The sequence below is a fragment of the Sciurus vulgaris genome (genome assembly GCF_902686455.1).
Source record: "Sciurus vulgaris genome assembly, chromosome: 6".
Classification (NCBI taxonomy): Eukaryota; Metazoa; Chordata; class Mammalia; order Rodentia; family Sciuridae; genus Sciurus; species Sciurus vulgaris.
This window is the reverse complement of record NC_136466.1, coordinates 61,013,905-61,030,325: the sequence shown is the minus strand read 5'-3', so window position 1 is coordinate 61,030,325 and position 16,421 is coordinate 61,013,905. Positions and strand designations below refer to the sequence as shown.

At 37.0% G+C, this 16,421-nt stretch overlaps 1 pseudogene across 1 annotated transcript; it reads right to left on the bottom strand.

The window, feature by feature from the left end:
- Window positions 1–15,053: 15,053 nt before the first annotated feature.
- Window positions 15,054–16,124, bottom strand: LOC306663428 (lupus La protein-like; annotated as a pseudogene). The gene has a single exon. The product of its transcript is annotated as a lupus La protein-like (transcript).
- Between the last annotated feature and the right edge of the window lie 297 nt (window positions 16,125–16,421).

The following is a 16,421-nucleotide window of genomic DNA, read 5'->3' as shown; positions in this document are numbered from 1 at the left end:
CATCCCTATGCTAGTTTTCATTTCTTCTTCATTAAATATTTCATTGAGTATATTTTGTAGTGGAGGTTTTGTGGTTTTGAATTCATTTAGTTTCTGTTTATCATGGAATTATTTAATCTTCATTTCTGAAGTATAATTTTGCTAGGTACAGTAATCTTGGTTGACTCCATTTTGTTTCAGAGCTTGGTATATATTATTCTAAGCTCTCCTGCATTTAGGGTCTGGGTTGAGAAATCAGTTGAAATTTAAATTGACTCACCTGTAACTGTGACCAGTCATCTTTCTCTTGCAGTTTTACAATTCTATGCTTATTCTTCACATGAGACATTTTTATTATAATGTGTCTTGAAGTAGATTCATTTTCATTCTATTTGGAGTTATATATACTTCTTTGGATATCCATCTCATTCCTAAGATTTGGAAAAATTTCTAATACTTTTCATGAAAAGATTTTTCATCCTTTTATTTTGTATTTCAGAGCCTTCATTTACCTTGATAATTCTTAACTTTGATCTCTTGCTGTTATTCAAATTTCTTGTATATTCTGGTCATAGTCTCTTAACATCTTTTCTTTATGGTCAACTTTATTTTAAAGATTATATATTTAGATTTTCAGTCTGAAAAATCTATTTTAAAAGTGGTCTCCATTATCTTCCTGGTCTCCTCTGTTGATTTTTTTTAAAAAAATTATTTATTTTAATTAAAAGTCATAAATTTACACAGGGCAATATTGTTTGATTCATTCTGTTATTTTTTTCCCTTTCCCCCCACCCCTCCCACCCCTCTTTTCCCTCTATACAGTCCTTCTTTCCTCCATTCTTACCACCCTCCTTATCTCTAACCCTAAACATAACCCTAACCCTAACACTAACTCCTCATACCCCCCTTTATATGTCCTCATTCGCTTATCAGCGAGATCATTCGTCCTTTAGTTTCTTGAGATTGGCTTATCTCACTTAGCATGATATCCACCAACTTAATCCATTTGCCTGCAAAAGCCATAATTTTATCATTCTTCATGGCTGAGTAATATTCCATTGTATATATATGCCACAGTTAGTTAATCCATTCATCAACTGAAGGGCATCTAGGTTGGTTCCACAATCTGGCTATAGTGAATTGAGCAGCTATGAACATTGATGTGGCTGTATCTCTGTAGTATGCAGATTTTAAGTCTTTTGGGTATAGGCCAAGGAGTGGGATAGCTGGGTCAAATGGTGGTTCCATTCCAAGCTTTCTGAGGAATCTCCATACTGCTTTCCAGAGTGGCTGCACTAATTTGCAACCCCACCAGCAATGTATGAGTGTACCTTTTTTCCCCACATCCTCACCAACACCTATCATTGCTTATGTTCTTGATAATTGCCATTCTAATTGGGGTGAGATGAAATCTTAGGGTAGTTTTGATTTGCATTTCTCTTATTACTAGAGATGCTGAACATTTTTTCATATATCTGTTGATTGCTTGTAGATCTTCTTCTGTGAAGTGTCTGTTCATTTCCTTAGCCCATTTGTTGATTGGATTATTTGTATTCTTGGTGTAGAGTTTTTTGAGTTCTTTGTAGATTTTGGAAATTAGCGCTCTCTCTGAAGTATGAGTGGCAAAGATATTCTCCCACTCTGTAGGCTCTCTCTTCACATTACTGATAGTTTCCTTTGCTGAGAAAGCTTTTCAGTTGGACTCTATCCCAGTTGTTGATTTTAGCTTTATTTCGTGTGCTATGAGAGTCCTGTTAAGGAAGTCTGCTCCTAAGCCAACAAGTTGAAGGTTTGGACGTACTTTTTCTTCTATAAGATGCAGGGTCTCTGGTCTGATTCCGAGGTGCTTGATCCATTTTGAGTTGAGTTTTGTGCAGGGTGAGAGATACGGATTTAGTTTCATTCTGTTGCATATGGATTTCCAGTTTTCCCAGCACCATTTGTTGAAGAGGCTATCTTTTCTCCATTGCATATTTTTGGCACCTTTGTCTAGTATGAGAAAATTGTATTTATTTGGGTTTGTGTCTGTGTCCTCTATTCTGTACCATTGATCTACCTTTCTATTTTGGTACCAATATCATGCCGTTTTTGTTACTATTGCTTTGTAATAGAGTTGAAGATCTGGTATTGTGATACCCCCTGCTTCGCCCTTTCTACTGAGGATTGCTTTAGCTATTCTGGGTTTCTTATTCTTCCAGATGAATTTCATAATTGCTTGCTCTATTTCTGTAAGGTACATCATGGGGACTTTAATTGGAATTGCATTGAATTTGTATAGCACTTTAGGTAGTATGGCCATTTTGACAATATTAATTCTTCCTATCCTAGAACATGGAAGATCTTTCCATCTTCTAAGGTGTTTTCTTTAATTTCTTTCTTTAGTGTTGTATAGTTCTCATTGTAGAGGTCTTTCACCTCTTTTGTGAGATTGATTCCCAAGTATTTTATTTTTTTTTGAGGCTATTGTGAATGGGGTAGTTTTCCTAATTTCTCTTTGTGAAGATTCATCGCTTATGTATAAAAATGCATTGGATTTATGAGCATTGATCTTGTAACCTGCTACTTTACTAAATTCACTTATGAGTTCTAAGAGTTTTCTGGTGGAATTTCCAGGTTCCTCTAAATATATAATCATGTCATCAGTGAACAGGGATAGTTTGAGTTCTTCTTTTCCAATTCGTATCCCTTTAATTTCTTTGGTTTGTCTAATTGGTCTGGCTAGAGTCTCAAGAACAATGTTGAATAGAAGTGGTGAAAGAGGGCATCCCTGCCTTGTTCCAGTTTTTAGGGGGAATGCTTTCAGTTTTTCACCATTTAGAATGATATTGGCCATGGGCTTAGCATAGATGGCCTTTACAATGTTAAGGAATGACCCCACTACCCCAATTTTTTCTAGTGTTTTGAGCATGTAGGGATGCTGTATTTTATCAAATGCTTTTTCTGCATCTATTGAAATGATCATGTGATTCTTAACTTTTAGTCTGTTGATATGGTGAATGACATTTATTGATTTCCTGATGTTGAACCAACCTTGCATCCCTGGGATAAAACCCACTTGATCGTGGTGCACTATCTTTTTAATGTATTTTTGTATGCGATTTGCTAAAATTTTGTTGAGAATTTTTGCATCGATGTTCTTTAAGGATATTGGTCTGAAATTTTCTTTCCTCAGTGTGTCTCTGTCTGGTTTAGGTATCAGGGTGATATTGGCTTTATAGAATGAGTTTGGGAGGGTTCCCTCCTCTTCTATTTTATGGAATACTTTGAGAAGTATTGGAATGAGCTCTTCTTTAAAGGTTTTGTAGAACTCGGCTGAGAACACATCTGGTCCCGGACTTTTCTTTGTTGGTAGGCTTTTGATGACTTCTTCTATTTCATTGCTTGAAATTGATTTATTTAAGTTGTGTATGTCCTCCTCGTTAAATTTAGGTAATTCATATGTCTCTAGAAACTTGTTGATGTCTTCGAGGTTTTCTGTTTTGTTGGAGTATAGATTTTCAAAATAGCTTCCAATTATGTTTTGTATTTCACTCGTGTCTGTTGTGATATTTTCTTGTTCATTTCGAATTTTAGTGATTTGAGTTTTCTCCCTCATTCTCTTTGTTAGTGTGGCTAAGTGTTTATCAATTTTGTTTATTTTTTCAAAGAACCAACCCTTTATTTTGTTAATTTTTCGATTGTTTCTTTTGTTTCAATTTCGTTGATTTCGGCTCTGATTTTAACTATTTCCTGTCTTCTATTACTTTTGGTGTTGGTCTGCTCTTCTTTTTCTAGGGCTTTGAGCTGTAGTGTTATGTCGTTTATTTGTTGATTTCTACTTCTTTTGTTGAATGCGCCGCATGAAATAAATCTTCTTCTAAGTTCTGCTTTCATAGTGTTCCATAGATTTTGATATGATGTGTCTTTGTACTCGTTTACTTCTAAAATTTTTTTTTATTTCCCTCCTGTTGTCTTCTGTTTTCCATTCATCGTATAATAGTGTATTATTTAATCTCCAAGTGTTGGAGAAGTTTCTGTTTTTTATTCTGTCATTTATTTCTAATTTCAGTCCATTATGATCTGATAGAGTACAAGGTACTATCTCTATCTTCTTGTATTTGCTACCAGTAGCTTTGTGGCTTAAGACATGGTCTATTTTAGAGAAGGATCCATGTGCTGCTGAGAAGAAAGTGTATTCGTTCTTTGTTGGATGGTATATTCTATGAAAGTCAGTGAAGTCTAAATTGTTGATTGTGTTATTGAGATCTATGGTTTCTTTATTCAATTTTTGTTTGGACGATCTATCCAGTGGTGAGAGAGATGTGTTAAAATTGCCTAGTATTATTGTGTTGTGGTCTATTTGATTTCTGGAATTGAGAAGGATTTGTTTGATGTACATGGATTAGCCAATGTTCGGGGCATTGATGTTCATGATTGTAATTTCTTGTTGATTTATGCTTCCCTTAAGTAGTATGTAATGTCCTTCTTTATCCCTTCTGACTAGTTTTGGCTTGAAGTCCACATTATCTGAAATGAGGATGGATACTCCAGCTTTTTTGCTGTGTCCGTGTGCATGGTATGTTTTTCCCCATCCTTTCACCTTTAGTCTATGGGTATCTCTTTTTATGAGATGAGTCTCTTGCAGGCAGCAAATTGTTGGATTTTTCTTTTAAATCCATTCTGCCAGTCTTTGTCTTTGGATTGATGAGTTCAGGCCATTAACATTCATGGTTATTATTGTGATATGATTTGTATTCCCAGTCATTTGACTCATTTTTGGTTTTTGACATGATTTGATTTCCCCTTTATTTGGCTATTCCTTTGCCTAAAGGCTATTCCTTTGCTAGTTCCTCCCGTTGCTGATTTGTATCGTTGTTTTTCATCTCTTCCTCATGGAATATTTTGCTGAGAATGTTCTGTAATGCTTGATTTCTTTTTGTAAATTCCTTTAGCTTTTGTTTATCATGGAAGGATCTTATTTCATTGTCAAATCTGAAAGTAAGTTTTGCTGGGTATAAGATTCTTGGTTGGCACCCATTTTCTTTCATGGCTTGGTAAATGTTGTTCTAGGCCCTTCCAGCTTTTAGGGTCTGGGTTGAAAAATCTGCTGATATTCTTATTGGTTTCCCCCTGAATGTAATCTGATTCTTTTCTCTTGCAGCCTTTAAAATTCTGTCTTTATTTTGTATGTTAAGCATTTTCATAATAATGTGCCTTGGTGTAGGTCTGTTGTAATTTTGTATATTTGGAGTCCTATAAGCCTCTTGTACTTGGTTTTCCATTTCATTCTTCAGATTTGGGAAATTTTCTGATATTATTTCATTGAATAATTTGTTCGTTCCTTTGGTTTTTTTCTCGAAGCCTTCCTCAATTCCTATAATTCTTAAATTTGGCCTTTTCATGATATCCCATAATTCTGGTAGATTCTTTTCATGATTTCTTACCATCTTTTCTGTTTGGTCAACTTTGTTTTCAAGATTAAATATATTTTCTTCAATATCTGAGGTTCTGTCTTCCAGGTGTTCTATCATATTGATTATGCTTTCTATGGAGTTTTTAACTTGGTTTATTGTTTCCTTCATTTCAAGGATTTCTGTTTGTTTTTTTCAGTATCTCTAACTCTTTATTGAAATGATCTCTTCCTTCCCGTATTTGCTTTTTTAACTGTTGATTGGTGCGATCATTTAATGCCTGCATTTGCTCTTTCATCTCCTCCTTCAATTCCTGCATTTGCTCTTTCATCTCCTTGTTTGCTTCCCTGATTGTTTTAATTATGTACATTCTGAACTCCCTTTCTGACATTTCTTCTGCTGTGCTGTCATTGGGTTTTATTGATATAGTATCTAGGTTTCTTTGGGACATTTTCTTCCCTTTTTTTCTCATATTGTTCAGATGTCAGTGGGACTTTGTGATATTTCAGAATTCTTCTATTGGCTTATAGTGTCTCTGTAGATTTCCAGTGTATCACCTTCCTGCCTTCAGTAGCCTGAAGTCTTGGAGTAACTTGATAATGCAGTGCTTCCAAGGAAAGCTGCACCTAGCTCGCTACTGGTTCCAGGACTTGGAGCTGGCTCTATGTGGAAAGGTTTCATTGGGGGCCTGCTCCTAGAAGCTAGCCTGGAAAGGCACTTCCTGTTGAAGGGGACCAGGCTCCGGGCTGCTTGGGGAAGTCCCTGGCTGCCCTGTCCTGGTTCCTGAAGCAACCTGCGGGCAGGAACTTGCCGCCCTGGTTCAGGTTCTTGAAGTTTGGTTCTGTGCAGAAACGCTCTCACTGGGGAGACTGCTCTGAGATGCTGGAGGATCTGGCCCTGTGGGAGGAGCCCACCACCGGAGTGTGCAGGGCTGCCTGAGGAAGACTCTAGCTGCCCTACCCTACTCTAATAAGCCACCTGAATCTGGGCCTGCCACCCGGGCAGTGCTTCACCGGGTGGGGGAGACTCACCCCGTGGCTCTATTTTAGTCCCAGATTCTCAATGCCTCCCCTTCTTGAATCCTGGGTTCTGGAGTGACTGGAGATGCAATCACCCTCTAGTTCTCTAGTTCGCCATCTTGGATCGCCCCGTGGTAAAACCCTGTGGCCAGGGGAGCCGGGGGGGGGGGCAGGTCCGCCTGGAGAGGACTCTGGCTGCCTTGCCCTGGTCCCAGAGGCTGCTTGTGGGCCGGAGATTTCCACTGACTTGTGGCTGGCTCTGTGTGGAAAGGCTCTCACTGGGGGGCCTGCTCCTAGAAGCTAGCCTGGAAAGGTGCTTCCTGCGGAGGGGGCCAGGCTGTGGGCTGCTTGGGGAAGTCCCTGGATGCCCTGTCCTAGTCCCTAAGCAACCTGCAGGCAGGAACTTGCTGTCCTGGTGCAGAAAGGCTCTCACTGGGGGGCCTGCTCTGAGATGCTGGAGAATCTGGCCCTGTGGGAGGAGCCCACCACTGGAGTGTGCAGAGCTGCCTGGGCTGGACTGTAGCTGCCCTGCCCTACGCTAATAAGCCACCCAAATCCATGCCTGCCACCTGGGCAGTGCTTCACCTGGTGGGGGAGACTCACCCCGTGGCTTTATTTTAATCCAAGTCTCTCAATGCCTCCCCTTCTTGAATCCTGGGTTCTGGAGCAACTGGAGATGCAGTCACCCTCTAGTCCACCATCTTGGATCCTCCTCTGTTGATTTTTGAAGTTAGAAATGTGTCTCAACTTTTAAAAATTCTTAGAGGTAAATGAGAACAATGATACAACATCAAAATATCTGGACACTATAAAAGCAGTACTAAGAGGAATATTCATTGCATGGAGCACATTCAGTAAAAGAAGGAAAAGTCAACAAATAAACAACCTAACATTACAGCTCAAAGCCCTAGAAAAAGAAGAACAGATCAACACCAAAAGTAGTAGATGACAGGAAATAATTAAAATAAGAGCTGAAATCAATGAAATTGAAACAAAAGAAGCAATTAAAAAAATTGACAAAACAAGAAGTTGGTTCTTCGAAAAAATAAACAAAATTGATAAAACCTTAGCCACATAATGAAGAGGAGAGAGAAAACTCAAGTTACTAAAATTTGTGATGAAAAAGGAAATATCATGACAAACACTATTGAAATACAAAACATAACTAGAAGATATTTTGAAAATCTATACTCCAACAAAATAGAAAATCTCAAAGACATCGATAAGTCTAGAGACATATGATCCACCCAAACTGAAACTGGAGGACATACACAATTTAAATAGATCAATTTCAAGCAATGAAATAGAAGAAGTCATCAAAAGACTACCAACCAAGAAAAGTTCAGGACCAGATGTATTCTCAGCTGAGTTCTACAAGACCATCAAAGAAAAACTCATTCCAATACTCCTCAAAAGGTTCTATGAAATAGAAGAGGAGGGAACCCTTCCAAACTCATTCTATGAAGATAATATCACCCTGACACCAAAACCAGACAAAGACACATCGAGGAAAGAAAACTTCAGACCAATCCCTAATGAACATAGATGAAAAATTCTTAACAAAACTTTAGCAAATCACATATAAAAATATTATTTTAAACATCTCTAGTAATAAGAGAAATGCAAATCAAAACCACCCTAAGATTCCATCTCACCCCAATTAGAATGGTGATTATCAAGAATACAAGCAACAACAGGTGTTGGCAAGGATGTGGGGAGAAAGGTACACTCATACATTGCTGGTGGGGCTGCGAATTAGTGTAGCCACTCTGGAAAGCAGTGTGGAGATTCCTTAGAAAACTTGGAATGGACCCACCATTTGACCCAGCTATCCCACTCCTTGGCCTATACCCAAAGGACTTAAAATCAGCATATACAGAGATACAGCCACATCAGTGTTCATAGCTGCTCAATTCACAATAGCCAGATTGTGGAACCAACCTAGATGTCCTTCAATTGATGAATGGATAAAGAAACTGTGATATATATATATATATATATATATATATATATATATATATACACACACACAATGGAATATTACTCTGCCATAAAGAATGATAAAATTATGGCATTTGCAGGCAAATGGATGAAATTAGAGAATATCATGCTAAGTGAGATAAGCCAATCTCAAAAAACCAAAAGACAAATGATATCGCTAATAAGTGGATAATGACACATAATGGGGGGTGGGAGGGGTTAGTGTTAGGGTTAAGGAGGGAGGCAAGAATGGAGGAAGGTAGGACTGTATAGAGGGAAAAGAGGGGTGGGAGGGGTGGGGGGAAAGGGAAAAATAACAATGAATCAAACAACATTACCCTATGTAAATTTATGATTACACAAATGGTATGCCTTTACGCCATGTAGAAACAGAGAAACAACATGTATCCCATTTGTGTACAATAAAAAAATATTATTTTAACACAAAAGAAGACAGCAATAAAAGAAAAACAGAAACCAACAGAGACAAAATAAATAGAAAAATGGCAAACATAAATCAAATCAATAATTATATTAACTGGAAACATTTTCAATAAGTAAATACTTTCAATAAAAAGAAGTCTCAGTCTCCATTAAAAAGTAGGAATTCACTACTTGTTGTAAAAAAGAGTTGTTTTAAGCTCAAAGATGAATAGAATGGAAAAAAGTTGGAAAAAGATACCTTGCAAATTGTAGCATAAGAGATTTGGTGTAGTTATATTAATATCAGATAATACACATTTCAAGAAAATAAACAATATTAGAAACAAGGAGGAACATTTCAAACTTGCAAAAGAATCAATACAGAATATAGCAAGAAGATATAACAATTATAAATGTATATGTCCCTATTAACAAATTCTCACAATACATGATATCAAAACTTACAAAAATGAAACAATGCCAGTAATGAAATGCAGAATGTGTCTAAGGATTCCACAAACAAAACACCAAAAAGGGAATATTATTAAACATTTTATGCCAATGAATTTGACAATCTAGGGGAAAATTTTAAAAATTCCTTGAAAGACACAAATTACCAAAATTGATGTAAGAAAAAGCAGATAATCTGAATCAATCCATATCAAGGAAGGAAATTTAGTAAATGAAAACCTTCCCCAAAATACAAATCTAGACCTAGACTATTGAATTTTACCACTGTAATAAATCATACCATAAATCTATCAGCTTCTCTGAGTTCTGAGAGTTCTTCCTGAAAGTGAGGAAATTTGTAAGCCCCACAACTGATCAACCAGATGCAGTGCTTAGTTTAGATCTTAAGTGTGTGCCAAATGTCCATGTGGTAAAGTCTTGCTTCCCAGCTTGGCCCTATTGGGAAGTTGTGAAAACTTGGGGGGGGGGGGGAACCTAGCAGGAAGTCTTTAGGTCACTGGGGTGTGTTCCTAAAGGCGTTTGGGGACCTTAATATGTTCCTTTTTCTGTGAGTTAGGCCAGGAAATGAGGAGCTTTGTTCCACTGCATTCTCCCTTCCATTGCCATCCAGCACCCTCCCCTACTTCAACAGGCCGCAAAGGAAAAAATAAACAGGATATCATCAGAATTATAAATTCTCATGTTTCAAAGTACACTACCAAAGGCAGAATTAATATTGTCAAAGTGGCCATACTACCAAAGTGTTAGAAAGATTCAATGCAAATTCTATTAAAATATTGATGACATTCTTAAAACAAGTAGAAAAACCAATCATGAAATTCATTTGGAAAAATAAGAGACCCAGAATAGCCAAGGTAATCCTTAGCAAGAAGAGGGAAGCAGGAGGAATCACACTACCAGTCCTTAAACTATTCTACAGAGCAATGGTAACAAAAGTGGCATGGTCTTGGCACCAAAATAGACAAGTAGACCAATGGTACAAAATAGAAGACACAAAGGCAAACCCATATAGATATGGTTATCTCATACTAGACAAAGGTGCCAAAAATATACACTGGAGAAAAGACAGCCTATTCAACAAATGGTGCTGGGAAAACTGGAAATCCATATGTAACAAAATGAAATTAAACTTTGTCACCCTGCACAAAAATCAACTCAAAGTGGATCAAAGACTTAGGTACTAAAACAGAGACCTTGTGCCTAATAGAAGAAAAAGTAGACCCAAATCTTCATCATGTCAGCTTAGGATTTAACTTCCTTAACAAGACACGAAGTAAAATTAAGAATCAATAAATGGGATGGATTCAAACTAAAAAAGTTTCTTCTCAGCAAAGGAAACAATCAATTTGAAGAGAGAACCTACAGAATGGGAAAAAAATCTTTACCACACACACTCCAGATAGAGTATTAATCTCCAAGATATATAAAGAACTCAAAAAACTAACACCAAAAAAAAAAAAGAAAAAAAAATCAAAACCAAACCAAAACAAAACAAAAAACATCCAATAAATAAATGGGCTAAGGAACTGCACAGACACTTCACAGAAGAGGAAATACAATCAATCAACAAACATAAAAAAAAAGTTCATCATCTCTTGTAATTAGAGAAATGCAAATCAAAGCTGCTCTAAGATTTCATCTCACTCCGGTCAGAATGGCAACTATCAAATATACTAGCAATAATAAGTGTTGACAAGGATGTGGGGGAAAAGGTACACTCATACATTGTTGGTGGGACTGCAAATTGGTATAACCACTTTGAAAAGCAGTATAGAGATTCCTTTGAAAACTTGGAATGGAACTGCCATTTGATCCAGCTATCCCACTTCTTGGTTGATACCCAAAGTACTTAAAATCAACATTCTTCAGTGACCCAACCACATCAATGTTTATAGCAGCTCTATTCATGATAACAAAACTATGGAACCAACCTAGATACCCTTCAACAGATGAATGGATACAGAAAACGTGGTACGTATTCATAATAGAATATTACTCAGCCTTAAAACAGAATTATGGAATTTGCAGGTAAATGGATGGAACTGGAGAATATCATGCTAAGTGAAATAAAGCAATCCCAAAAAACCAAAGGCCAATTGTTTTCTCTGATAATCAGATGTTTATCCATAGTTGGGGGTGGGTAGGGAAGAATGAAGGAACTTTGGATTGTACAGAGGGGTGTGAGGGGAGGGTTGGAGCAGGTGGGAATGGAAAGATAGTGAATTGAAAAGGATATTATCACCCTATATATGTGTACAAAAATTAAAAAAAGAACACATTTTCATATATTTGTTGATCACCTGTATATCTCCTGTGAAGTGTCTGCCCATTTCCTTAGCCCATTTATTGGTTGGGTTCTTTGTATTTTGGGTGTAAAGTTTTTTAAGTTCTTTATAAACTTTGGAGCTGAGTGCTCTGTCTGAAGTGTGTGTGGAAAAGATTTTCTCCCACTCTGTAGGCTCTCTTTTCACATTGTTGATTGTTTCCTGTGCTGAGAAAACACTTTTTAGTTTGAATCTATCCCATTTATTAATTCTTGCTTTTATTTCTTGTGCTATGGGGGGGTCTTGTTAAGGAAGTCTGGTCCTAAGCCAATGTGATGGAGATTTGGGTCTACTTTTTCTTCTATTTGGTGAAGGGACTCAGGTCTAATTCCTAGATCCTTGATCCATTTTGAGTTGAATACAGGGTGAGAGATAGGGGTTTAATTTCATTTTACTACATATGGATTTCCAGTTTTGCCAGCACCATTTGTTGAAGAAGCTATCTTTTTTCCATTCTAAGTTTTTGGCACCTTTGTCTAGTATGAGATAATGGTACTTATGTGGGTATGTCTCCATGTCTTCTATCCTGTACCATTGATCTATCTGTCTATTTTGGTGCCAATACCATGCCGTATTTGTTACTATTGTTCTAGAGTAGAGTTTAAGGTCTGGTATTGTGATACCTCCTGCATCACCCTTCCTGCTCAGGATTGCTTTGGCTACTCTGGGTCTTTTGTTCTTTCAGATGAATTTCATGATTGCCTTTTCTGTTTCTATGAGAAATGTCATAGGGATTTTAATTGAAATTGCATTAAATCTGTATAGCGCCTTTGGAAGTATGGCCATTTTGACAATATTAATTCTGCCTATCCAAGAACATGGGAGATTTTTCCATCTTCTAAGGTCTTCTTCAATTTCTTTCTTTAATGTTTCGTAGTTTTCATTGTAGATATCTTTCACCTCTTTGGTTAGATTGATTCCCAAGTATTTTATTTTTTTTTAGGTTATTGCAAAAGAAGTTGTTTTTCTCATTTCTCTTTCAGATGTTTCATCGCTTATGTATAAAAATGCTTTAGATTTATGTGTATTGATTTTATATACTGCTATTTTGCTGAATTCATTTATGAGGTCTAGAAGTTATACAGGTGATAAACAAATACATGAAAAAGTGCTCATCATCCCTAGTAATTAGAGAAATGCAAATTAAAACCACCCTAAGATTTCATCTAACTCCAATTAGCATGGCTATTATCAAGAGCACAAGCAATAATAAGTGTTGGTGTGGGTGTGGGGAAAAAGGCACACTCATACATTGCTGGTGGAGTTGCAAATTGGTGTAGCCACTCTGGAAAGCAGTATGGAGATTTCTCAGAAAACTTGGAATGGACCCACCATTTGACCCAGCTATCCCACTCCTTGGTTTATACCCAAAGGACTTAAAATCAGCATACTACAGTGATGTAGCCACATCAATATTCATAGCAGCTCAATTCACAATAGCTAGATTGTGGAACCAACCTAGATGCCCTTCAATTGACGAACAGCTAAAGAAACTGTGGTATATATACACAATGGAATATTACTCAGCCATAAAGAATAATAAAATTATGGCATTTGCTGGTAAATGGATGAAGTTGGAAAATATCTGCTTAGTGAAATAGGCCAAGCCCCCCAAAACTGATGTTTTCTCTGATAAGTGCATGACAATATATAACAAGGTAGATGGCAGGGGGGAAGAGAAGAATGAAGAAACTTTGAATGATGCAGAGCAAAATGGGGTGGAAAGTGGTGGAGGACAGAAAGAGAGTAGAATGAAACAGACAGTATTACCCTATGTATATGTATGAAGACATGAATGGTGTGAATCTACATTGTGCACAACCATAGAAATGAAAAGTTGTACCCCATTTGTGTACAATGAATCAAAATGCAGTCTGTAAAAATACAAAATATTTTAATATAAAAAAGACCAATAAAAACATATTTCTGAGTACAAAAAAATAGAATAAATCATTTAATGTGTACATTCATGATTTAGTATATGCACAGGGTTGCACAATCATCACTACAGTCTAATTATAGAACATTTTCATTCCTCCTAAAAGAAAGCCCATACCCATTGGCAGTCACTTGCCTGCCACTCTTCTCCCCTGTCCCCAGTCCCTAAGCAACGTTAATCCACTTTCTGTCTGTATAAATTTGTACATACTGGACATGTCATTAAATTGGATCACACAGTATGTAGCCTTTTGTGACTTATTTTAAGTAGCACAATATTTTCTAGGCTCATGCACGTTTTAACATGTGTCAGTCCTTCCTTTCTTTTTTATCACTGGATAATATTCAATAGTATGTGTATAAGATTTTTTTTTTTTTTTTTGGTGTGTATGGTCCTGGGGATTGAAACCAGGGTGCTAAACAACTGAGCTACATCCCCAGCCCTTTTTATTTTTTACTTTGACACAGGGTCTTGCTAAGTTGCTGAAGCTGGTCTCTAACTTGTGATCCTATTGCTTCAACCTCTCATGTTGCGAGGACTATGGGCATGTGACATTTTAATTATCTTCATCAGCGATGGACATCTGTGTTTCTTGTACCTTTGGGCTGTTGTGAACAGAGTTGCTGTGAACATTTTTGGGCCAGTTTTTGTTTGAACATCTGTTTTCCATTCTTTTGGGTACATGCCTGGGAGAGGAATTGCTGGGTGATATGGTAATTCTGCTCAACTTAGTGGGAAAATGCCAAATGGTTTTCCACAGCTGCTGTGTGATACATGCCCACTGGCACCGTAAGAGGGATCCAATTTCTCCACATCCTTGCCAACACTTGTTATTGTCCATCTTTTACATTATAGCATCCCAGTGGGTGCATGAAGGTATGTTGTGTGGTTTTGATTTACATTTCCCTAGTAACTAATGACATTGAACAACTTTTCATGTGATTTTTGCCACTTGTCTATCTTTGGAGACATTCCAATTAAAATCTTTTGCTCAAATGGGGTGGATTCAAAAACAAAACAAAACAGAAAAACAAAACAAAACAACAAAAAACAAAGTACACTATCAAAGTGACAACACAACCCATAGAATGAAAGTACTTATACAACATACATGTGTTAAGGGACATATATTTAGAATGTATAAAGAATTTTTCCAATTTGACAATAAAAAGACAAATAACCCAATTAAAATAATGGACAAAGAAGCTAGTTCTCCAAGTAAGGCATATAAATGGCTATCAAGCACATGAAAAGATGCTCACCATCAGTAGTCATCAGGGAAATGAAAAGAAAAGCCACAATGTGATATCACTTACGTAGACCCACTACTAGAATAAAAAAATCAATCCTAATAAACACAGGCAAGGGGACGAAAAACTGGTATTCTCATACACTACCACGCTGGGGTTTTGATATAAAATACAAAATGGAGTATCCACTGTGGAAAATACCTGGCAATTATTCAAACAATTAAACACAGAATCACTATATAATCCAGCAAATCCACTTGAAGTGACCAAAAATAAAATCAAGCATTTTCTGTTTCCTCTTTGTCTGTTTCTTCTCTTGCTCTTTTCACTCTTCCTGCTGCACCCCTTCATCATGGTCATTATCACTATCAAATTTCCTTTTCTTGCCCTGAAACTGTACTTTTCCTTTAGACCCAGACTGGGAAGTTTCCTTTTCCTTTAAATCTGCAACCTTTTGACTTCCATTTGTTTAGGAATTCTTGTTGGACTTCTGTGATTTTTTTTCAAAGCTACTTTTTCCACCTCTCCTTCTAGTACTTCCCATCGCTTCTTTGTTCCTCAATTGTATGTTAACATTTTTCACATCTTTGGCTTTATACAGTGCTTCCTTGCCTTTTTCTTTAAAGAGAACAATTCCTTCTTTTGCTCCTCTGAAAAAGTCTATCCATTTTATTTCACCATGATTTGAAAAAAGGATGTGCAGGTCTTCTCTAAAGGTCTGTTCAGCTAAGTCACCCAAACATTCCAGCAAACATCTGATCTCTTCTTCTAGAGATTTCACTTCAGCATCTCCTGCTAATTTCTGTTTTTCCTCTTGCTCTGTTTTAGATCTGAACTTAGCTTCCACTTTATTTTGCTTTCTTTCTTCTTCTTCTTCTTCTTTTTTTTGGCAAAGTAATCTTTCTTAAAAAGTATGAGCAGATCTGTGTCTTTGTATTTTTGGCCAGGGGTCTCTCCAAACTTCTTAGTAGAGTTAATGCTATCAAACACAGCAAATATTGATCCTTTAAATGCTTTGTGCAATGTTCTCATCTGAATATTCAGTATCTGACCTTTATCTTCTAGCCATCCTTTTATGTCATCAAGGATTGCACCACTTGGGAAGTCTTTAATATGAACGTTTGTTTTTTACATCCTTTTTATACTCATTGGTCCCTTTTGGGAGGGTTTGCTTGAAGATCTTCTGATTTTAGTTTTGTCTTCACTGACTGCCATAAGTTCTGCCTTAGATTTGTTCAATGCTTTAACGATTACACTAAAGTCTGTTGTTAGGCGGTTTAATCTCAATTTGATGACAGATTTTTGGCCTCCAGAGCAGCCAAGTTTTCATGATCACAATTTTCAGCCATGGTGGCTACTTTAAGGTCCATCCCCCGGGCATGCACAGGCTCACTGACAAAGACCAAATGCCTCCACTTTGCAGCAAGGATTGTTGGTCCACGGTGCTCAGCGACATGGGCCTCCCGGTAATCCTTGCCAGCAGAGAGGCTTAATAGTAGTTTGATATGACTTAAACCCACATACAATCTGCAGGTTACATATCTTCTCCTTTCGAGTCTTTACTTTTGTTCTCTGTACATTTTCCTAATCCTGATTTTTAGTTTCCTGCACCTTTCCATTTAAATGTATGGAAAACAAGTACAAAA